At 39.1% G+C, this 8,387-nt stretch overlaps 1 long non-coding RNA gene across 1 annotated transcript; it reads right to left on the reverse strand.

The window, feature by feature from the left end:
- Positions 1–428: 428 nt before the first annotated feature.
- LOC135443150 (uncharacterized) lies at positions 429–2,691 on the reverse strand. Its single transcript, XR_010438843.1, has 3 exons — positions 2,261–2,691; positions 1,871–1,993; positions 429–965 (listed from the first exon to the last, which is right to left on the reverse strand). It is a non-coding gene; the product is annotated as an uncharacterized LOC135443150 (long non-coding RNA).
- Positions 2,692–8,387: the final 5,696 nt, after the last annotated feature.

Consider the following 8,387-nt stretch of genomic DNA (forward strand, 5'->3'; position numbering starts at 1 on the left):
TCCAACTTGTTCTTCCAAAGCTAAATTGATATTGCAATTTCCTAATTTATTATGTCGTGTCATCTTATTCAGGAACCTACAGCTGCTGAAATCTTAATGCAGTGGTAATGTTATGCCCTGTATAAACTGGTACATCAATTACATTTGCCATTTGGAACATCTCAGCTGAATTGCTTTGAGTGGGCCTGATCAGGGAATAAGATACTGTTGTGGTGAGAATAGGAATTTAAATACAAAAATATAAATGATTGGCAAGGATACTGATAAAATCATGTTTCAAAATATCTCTGTTCCAGGTAATAAAGATTTTGGGCTGTCCTTGAGAAGTGCTTAGTATATAATGGTTTTAACTTTATTTTTCAAATAGTTTTTGCTATTAGTACTTGACACTCAGCTGGTTTTCAAGTGAAAAAAAAAGGATGCCTCTTTGCATTCATTCATTATTTATTTATTTATTTGCTGTTTTATTTACAGTGCATGTTCTTATTAAAGTTGCCACATTTGCTGTACAGACAGTTCATGACCATGTGAAAACCATTCAATGGTTTATGGCAAAGCATTGCTTCATCAAATCTCATTTAGCAACAGTGTCAACTGAAGCCAGCAAAAAATTTAAATACTAGCAGTACTGTGAGCATGCAGCTTCCCTTTTAGTTTTGAAAATATTGTGCATGAGCCTAATCCTGAATCAAGGCCTCATAATGTTTCCTCTGTGCTGGTTACAGATGTTTTCCTGCGAAGGCTTTGGCATGTTGCATATTTGTGCCACACCTGGGAACCAGCCCTCTTCTTGATGTTTTCACAGCATCCCTCCCCAGAAGCATGGTGTTAGAAAAAGCTGAGGCTTAGAGACACAAGAAAATTAGGGTAATTCAGTCCTTAGGAGGCAGATGTGGGGTCCCTCCTAAATTTTGCGTGCTAAATGTCTCTGCAAAATCATTAGGTCCCAATGATTTCCCGAGTGGCTGTAAAGTAAACAAAACAAAAATAACTATTATTTCTCCTTTCCTCTTATCTCACCCTTTCCTCTTATCTAAACCCTTAAGTTTAATGTTGACAAACAAAAGAAGACATCCTCTATTCTAGAAACCTAAATAACAGCTACTTTCTACACTTCAAGAATGTACTATGGAATATGAAAGCATTTTGTTTTGACAGAATGCACCAGCAAGAAAGGATTAAAATTTTTGAAAGATACTAATGTGTTTTTGTATCAGGGGAAAAATAACAACCAGTATGTTACCCTTAAAACAACAGCTTCATTTAAAAATTTTTTATTCTAAGGAATCAGTCAAGGCTAATGAGGAAATTTAACATTTGTTGAAGGTCCCTGAGAAAGATAAAGTTTTGTGATCCTCGAGAATGTAGTTTAGTAAAGCCTGGAATGGCATTGGGCAAGCACAAACACACACATTACTGCATATATTCAAGCACAAGTAATGTTTGTGATGCTACAACACTCAGGAATGACCTAAGGAGGCCTCGCTTGGGTTCAGTTTACTTTTGCACTGATGTAGACTCTTATACAAGGTTGAGTCAGAGATTCTTATTCTGGTTTTCCTTCCAGACTTTCTTTCCTTGTATTGTAAATATTTTTTTTTCCAGATAAGTTACATTAAATGGAATGAGAAATTGAAGTTCCTTCTGAGTTTCAGGGTTGTGATTTCTGCTGCCTTGCAAAAAAACAAAAACAAAAACAAAACAAAAAAAAAGCCCCCAAAACTTTGAGATACTGGATATGCTTTAGACTACTAAACACAAATAATTTTCCTTTATGTGTTTGCATTTCATTTCCCCCCCTACCTAGCAAATGCTACCTGACACTCAACTGCTGTGAGGACAACCAGGTTAATTAAATAAATATATTCACCTCATTCTAGGGACAGTTGGACGTTTTCATTAATAGTGGTCCCTGAATCTTCCCAGCTTCTGTAGAACAATGCCAGGAATTCTTGCACTCTTACAGTTTGAGGAATTTTCCAGCTAAAAATTACTGGAAAAAATCAAAATGTGTCTAAGAAAACAAGGATATTGAGAAACAAGCAAAGTTTTTCTCAGAGATCCATAGAGAACATTTATCTGGTATGATAACTCATAACCCAGGCAAACAATCTAGAGACCAGTTCCTACAGAAGCAGGCAAGAATCTCTAATCAATAAAAAGATTTTTTTTCCAAGCCTCAGCTTTTTGTTGTATTTAAAAAAAAAGTTATCTTTTGTGCAAGATAATTACCCACATAAATGCCAGATCTGTGTCATACCTCAGATTCTTCTTTGATCACAAAGCCAGATTTATCATCTCTATTTTTAGGTGGTCTCCTTTATTGACTATTATGGGCCAAGTACCTAGCATGATGGAGTATTTACTTCTGCCAAAATTAACCATAAACACCTGGAAATTCAATGCTCCTTACACCATACTAGAACTATTATTAATTTTTTGTTGCAGACTCAAACACAGTACCACATACTGAACTTTTGGGTTCTGTAGGTATCACAGTAACAGTAGGTAGTGAATATTGACATGGGCAGCACAGAATTTACCGGAAGTTTAAATCTAAGCCGCTACAATCTCATTATAACTAGAGATTGATAAACATGAGCAGCAGCTGCCGACCTGCTCATTGAAAAGACCAGTCAAGGTTAGCAGTGGGGTGGAACATAGAGAGGTTACTTTTACTAACAGTAATAATTTCTGTGTACCCACTACCATCGGACCAGCCGCATCCAAAGCTGTACAGAGATTTATATAACTCTCTCAAATCCCTATTCTTCTTTGGTTAGGATGATTCCTGCAATTTACTACAGGCAAGGAGGATGATTAATGGAGATCACATACTTGGTGTCCTGGCACCGCTAAGCCGTGTCCCTGTCCCCTCCCCGCATTTCTTTGGCAGTTCAGAGAGCAGAAATAGTTCTTGGCTCGCAACAAATTTGCATGATGGGAAATATAAGCAAATCACCGAGTTGTAAACTCTCCTGTCTGTGCTGCGGGAGCATCGCAGGGTTGGGCGAGTACCGAGAGAGAGGTTTGGCTATCGAACTAAAAAGAATCCAGGCTGCTTTGAAACTGCTGCCCAGACACGGATTTTGTGGGGCTCCTACTTTGGGAGCTCTTCCGCGTGTGGTTTAGGGGAAAAGGCACCCCACGAGCCTGCCGGTGAAATGCAGCAGATGGCAGCAATGCACCGTGGCCCTCGGCTCATCTCAGCATTACTCTGAGCACACACAGATGTCACCCTGCTCACACCGACCGCCTGGCCCTAGAGCTGCTGAAGGTCTCCATTGCCTGCTCTGGGTTTCAGCTCGCTCCAGGCGATTCGTCAGCAAGTGCTCGAAATCAAGAATCAGACACGAAGACTCAAAGCTGAATGCCTTTACATGTTCAAAAGAACATCACCAAAACGTTGTCATTATAAATAAATAACCTGGAAAAAAAAGAGCTGCTGATATTAAGACACACCTACACTGAAAAAGAATGTCATCTCAGCTTCATTTTAGTAATATTTTTAAAGCACCTGGGCCAGCAATTAAAAGGGTGAAGCAGATAAATTCAATTTTATGGGTTTTAAAAAGCAGAACTTCATGGATTCATGCCTATTTGAAAAAGTACAACTCTTTTCGATGTTGTTAGTTACAGAATTTCATCACATATTTCCTGCATATAAAATTATAATAATTTTCAGCAAAATAGGGCAAGTCTTACAGAGAACCAGTAAGTATTAATGACATCTTTTTTTAGCAATATCTGACTAAAAATGAAGGGAGAAAAAGAAATTCTCTTCTTGATGCCACTCAGAACACCTTCAACAGGGAGGTGTCCAAAGGCACTCCTGGAGCAGTTCTAGACCCAGCTTTATGTTACAGACAGGTTTAGAAGAACTAGCTGAATGGTGCTGCATCTGCTTTTCAGCCACTGCTGAAATACGTATCGACCCTGAGATCAGTGATGCTCTGTGTTTAAATGTTGGGCTGTGACAAGGGGGCTGTGGCCACCCTGGTGGTTTGGCTGTGGAGGGGAGAGAGCCAGCATTGCCAGAGGTGATGAGCTGCAAGGTGGCTTGGACATGAGTTGTCAGGAATCGTGAATTCTGGGCTCATGTGTGCTCAGGTTTCAGCCACTCTGTAGCTGCCTTTCCAACTGGCGGTGATTTACACCCTGGCAAATCTCACAGCACCACTGTGACCTCATTGCACAGGGAGGCATTTGCCTTCAGCACAGCAGTGCCCAAAATTCCCCACAGAGGGGTCCCTGTGGACAGCCCCAGAAATCATCCCATCACCTATCTGTCTCCAAAAAAAGCACAAGCATGGCTTTGAAATCAGGAGTCAGGAAGGAAAGGAGTTAACTGTACATACTGCAGCTTTCTGACCTCTTTGGCTGCATGATTTTATCTGTGTTAAGGATGGAAACAAACTGTTGTGAGTTGGCAAAGCCCAGGCGGCAGCACCTAATGCAGAGTACTGAAGCTCCCTTGCTTCTCCCCAATGAATCTGACCTTGATTTTAACCAAGAGGTCAAGAAATGAGCAACTTTAAAAAACAGGCAGATGAAATTCACTGTTAATCGCAGCTGTCATTAAAAAGCACCCATGAGGAGTTAATTTTCTCTCCCTGCCTCTCTTCAGTGTTCCTGTGGCCCAGCTGCAGGGTTTGCTTTGACTTTTCTCTCTTGGGAATTCCATCAGCTACAACAGTTTGAGTAAAGTGCCCTAATACCTAGAACTGAAACCAATTTTGATCACTGTCTTTCTTGAGAAGATATTTTATTTTTTAAGGAACACTGGTTCATCTTTCTCTTTTATCAGTGGTCAGGAAAGTAAATGAATAGAAAAAAAATGAACAGTAAATAAATACTTAATTTCTTTTTCTTTTTAAAATGACATCCAGAATTTTTGGCTCAGGCAGGCAAATCCACTTCAAAATAGATCAACTAATTAAAATCACTAGATGATAACACTCATCTCCTGCAACGCAGTGGTGACTAAGATAAGCTAACAGGAACTATTCTGCAGGTAAAACTTATGTGTATAGAGCCCATTTTCATTGGGTCTATCAAAGCTAGAAAGTGCAATACTCACAATTAAGTTTAAGCAAAAATACTTTGATGAAGAGAAGCTGATCTGGAATAGTACTGCAGAATTCAATGCCTTTCAGAAGGGAATCAAGCAGAGCCCAGTCCCAGAAACTCCAACACAGAAAACCATGTCTTTTCTGTCTGGCTGGCATCAGCTCAAGTCACTGACAGTTCAGCTCACTGGGGAGAGTGGACATTTTCCTTTTCACAATAAAATCAAAGAGTGTTCTTAAAATGAGTCTTACTTCTCATGTATCTACATATTGGTTGCAACTCATCAGAAAAGCAATTTCTGGAACAAACTAGTCAATGAAAATGAAAGTAATTATTTTGTGACTCTAACAATAACCTGAAGGCCAGCCTGTTGGCATCCCATCTAATTACTTCATACAGCATCTTTTATTCTTAGGAGGTTATTTGCTTAAAAATTTCACTGTAATGTTATTCACACTTAGAGAGAAGCAAAACTCTAATTTCTGCCACTGTTGCGATGGGTGTAAAGTAATACTACTGGCTGTGAAATAAATGAATTGAAATTATGTACAACCCTGTCTTGTTTGGAGCTGTATTCAGAATGAATATCTAAGCATTTATATAAAATCATCTACAGGCTTCACAGTAACTAAAACAGCAGCTCTTTAGCCTTTACAAGAAAGATGTTACTATATCATGTGTATCAAACAAACACAGAGAAGATATGAAGATTACTCACATAACCTCAGCTATCTTGGATATGTCCTTAACATAAAATTTAATCTTCCCATTTTTCCCAGCCAGCGAGGCATAGAGAGTGTGTTCTGCTGCTGCTGGGCAGAATGCTGAGGTACATCTGTGTTAAGAGAACATGCTCTGCCCATATCTTTGGGATTTTAATTTCTAGTTATGCATGTCACTTAACTTTAGTGTCCTTTTATGGCCTATTTTTTATTTTTATGAGGGGCATTACACTATGTTATCTCAAAACCCCAAAACAATTATCTTCAAAGAGGTATCTGAGGCAAATTCATAGTCTAAAGGCTCTTCAGTTTTTTAAATAAAAAAAATTCTTAATTTAAGCTTTCTTTCAAATATGGTAGAGCAGAAGTGATCTGCCAGTGATAAGCCATAGTGCAGAGTAGCTTCTCTGGGTCATTCAGTGTGTAAAAAATAAGGCAGTGCTCAATTTCCTCTGCAGATGAATGCAGAGATATTAGAAAGGATAATTACGAGACATGACTCAAAGAGCGAGAATATATTCTCTTAAATACAGCAAAATGCCAAAAGGACAATAAAAACTCCCAAACCATGAAACAACAAATGTCAAATATAAAAAAAAATAGGATCCTAGAGTATATATTCTTCTTGTATTTAAAATTATTTATTCCTACTCTGCAGGAAGCAGGGAAAGATAATAAAAAACAGGAAACGCATTGGCTTACAAGAGTTTGTTCTGTGGATGTAAAAAGTAAGCATCATATGAAATTCTACCTGCTTATTTTATTACCATTTTAACTATTTTACTTTAAATCATGGCATGTATTATTTATACAGGCTTAAACAGAATATTAATTAGAAGTGACGGTTAAGCCTGAATATAAATCAAGATGTTAAGTGAGCAGTCTCAGTGGGCATTTATAATTAGCATTTGAATGTATAAGTAGATATTCATTGCAAGCGAAGAACTGTAGAAAAATCCATAGTTTGGAGTAGGAAGGGGGTTGGGTTTTACACGACCATGCAACACCCTGGGATAAACATGGATCCTCTCGGCTCTCACTTTCCCCGAGCCCTCAGCGAGCAGATTTGATTCAACACAACCACCGGGGCTTTCTCTCGGTCAGACAAGGATGTGGCTGGGATTCCCTGGACGCGGGGTGCTGGATGTCCTTTCCACAGGCGCAGCAGTGCCCGTGCCCAGCGGCGTTGGAGCGGCCCGTTCCGATAGCGGCCCGCTCCGATAGCGGCCCGTTCCCATAGCGGCCCGTTCCCATAGGGGCCCGTTCCCATAGGGGCCCGTTCCCATAGGGGCCCGTTCCCATAGGGGCCCGTTCCGATAGCGGCCCGCTCCGATAGGGGCCCGTTCCCATAGCGGCCCGTTCCCATAGCGCCCCGCGGGACGTGCGCGGATGGGCCGCCCGGGCGGAGCGGCTCTGACCCCACACGGCCCAGCCCGGCTGTGATCCCAGCACTTCCTCCGCTTCCCCAGGGCAGGAATGGTAATTTAAATGGTCATTTCAATCGCAGGTCTCAGTAAAGCCCAGCTGGCTCTCCATCAGCTCTGCAGCTAAGTGCTAACAGCTAGTTAAGGGTGTAGCTCTGTCAGCAGTACAAGCATGCAAAATTCAGGGAGAGATGAGATACTTCATGTAGTAAAATAATATTTTTTTCCCCAAAATGTTGAAAACAAATACTTAAAATCCTTTATATTGTCTAAATATCTGAATTATAAATACAGTATTCTAAAACTAACATTTTAATTATAAATACAAATGTTTTAACTGCATTTTTTGGAAAGTATTTTTTTTTTTTTAAGTAGAAACCTACTTCCCAATCAATTTTTTAACACTGTGTTTTTGCCTGCACTAACAGAACTCAAACCAGAAAAAACCCACTATTATTAATTTATTCCCCTGTCATTATAACCACTGCATAACTTGCAGTAATTCACTGTATATGTTAAAAATTCTGCTCAGTATAGAAGGAATAGATTATACTATTCCGCTTAATTTTCCTGCATAAGCCAGTAACCAAAATTTATATGAAGCCAGTCCGAGCATTTGCATTCTAACATATATCTAAATTTTACTTTCATTTTAAAAAGATAAAAATAACAGTAGGAAAAAAATTAAACACAATGAGCTGTGAATTTTCATCATCATCATTGCTATTATTACTATTACTACTACTACTACTACTATTTTTGCAGGGAATATTTGGCATTAAAAAATCATGTTGGAAAATGAAAATAATTTTTTAGCTCATAGTTCAGCCAATTTTTAAGCTAATTATGTCTGATGTTCTGCCAGCGAAAGCTTATGAGGTGTTTTATAAAAGTCTGCATTTCATCAGTTCTCTTGTAAAAAAATAAAGAAAGAGGTGCTAAAACTGTGAATTGATCCAAACCCCAAATATGTCTAGGAAAGTGAAGATGAAACCCAAAGCCTGTTGACTTGGATCCATCTCCTCTCTTGTGTAGCAATGAAACCATCACCAGTGAGAGATAAAAAGGATATGTAGGCTTTACATTTCTATGAGGGAATTTGAACAAGAGGTAGTAGTAAACTTATTTTGCTGGAACTGATTTTCTTTATGCTTGGTAGATAAGCTGGTGG

Source organism: Zonotrichia leucophrys, chromosome 2 (genome assembly GCF_028769735.1).
Source record: "Zonotrichia leucophrys gambelii isolate GWCS_2022_RI chromosome 2, RI_Zleu_2.0, whole genome shotgun sequence".
In the NCBI taxonomy this organism is placed as follows: domain Eukaryota; kingdom Metazoa; phylum Chordata; class Aves; order Passeriformes; family Passerellidae; genus Zonotrichia; species Zonotrichia leucophrys.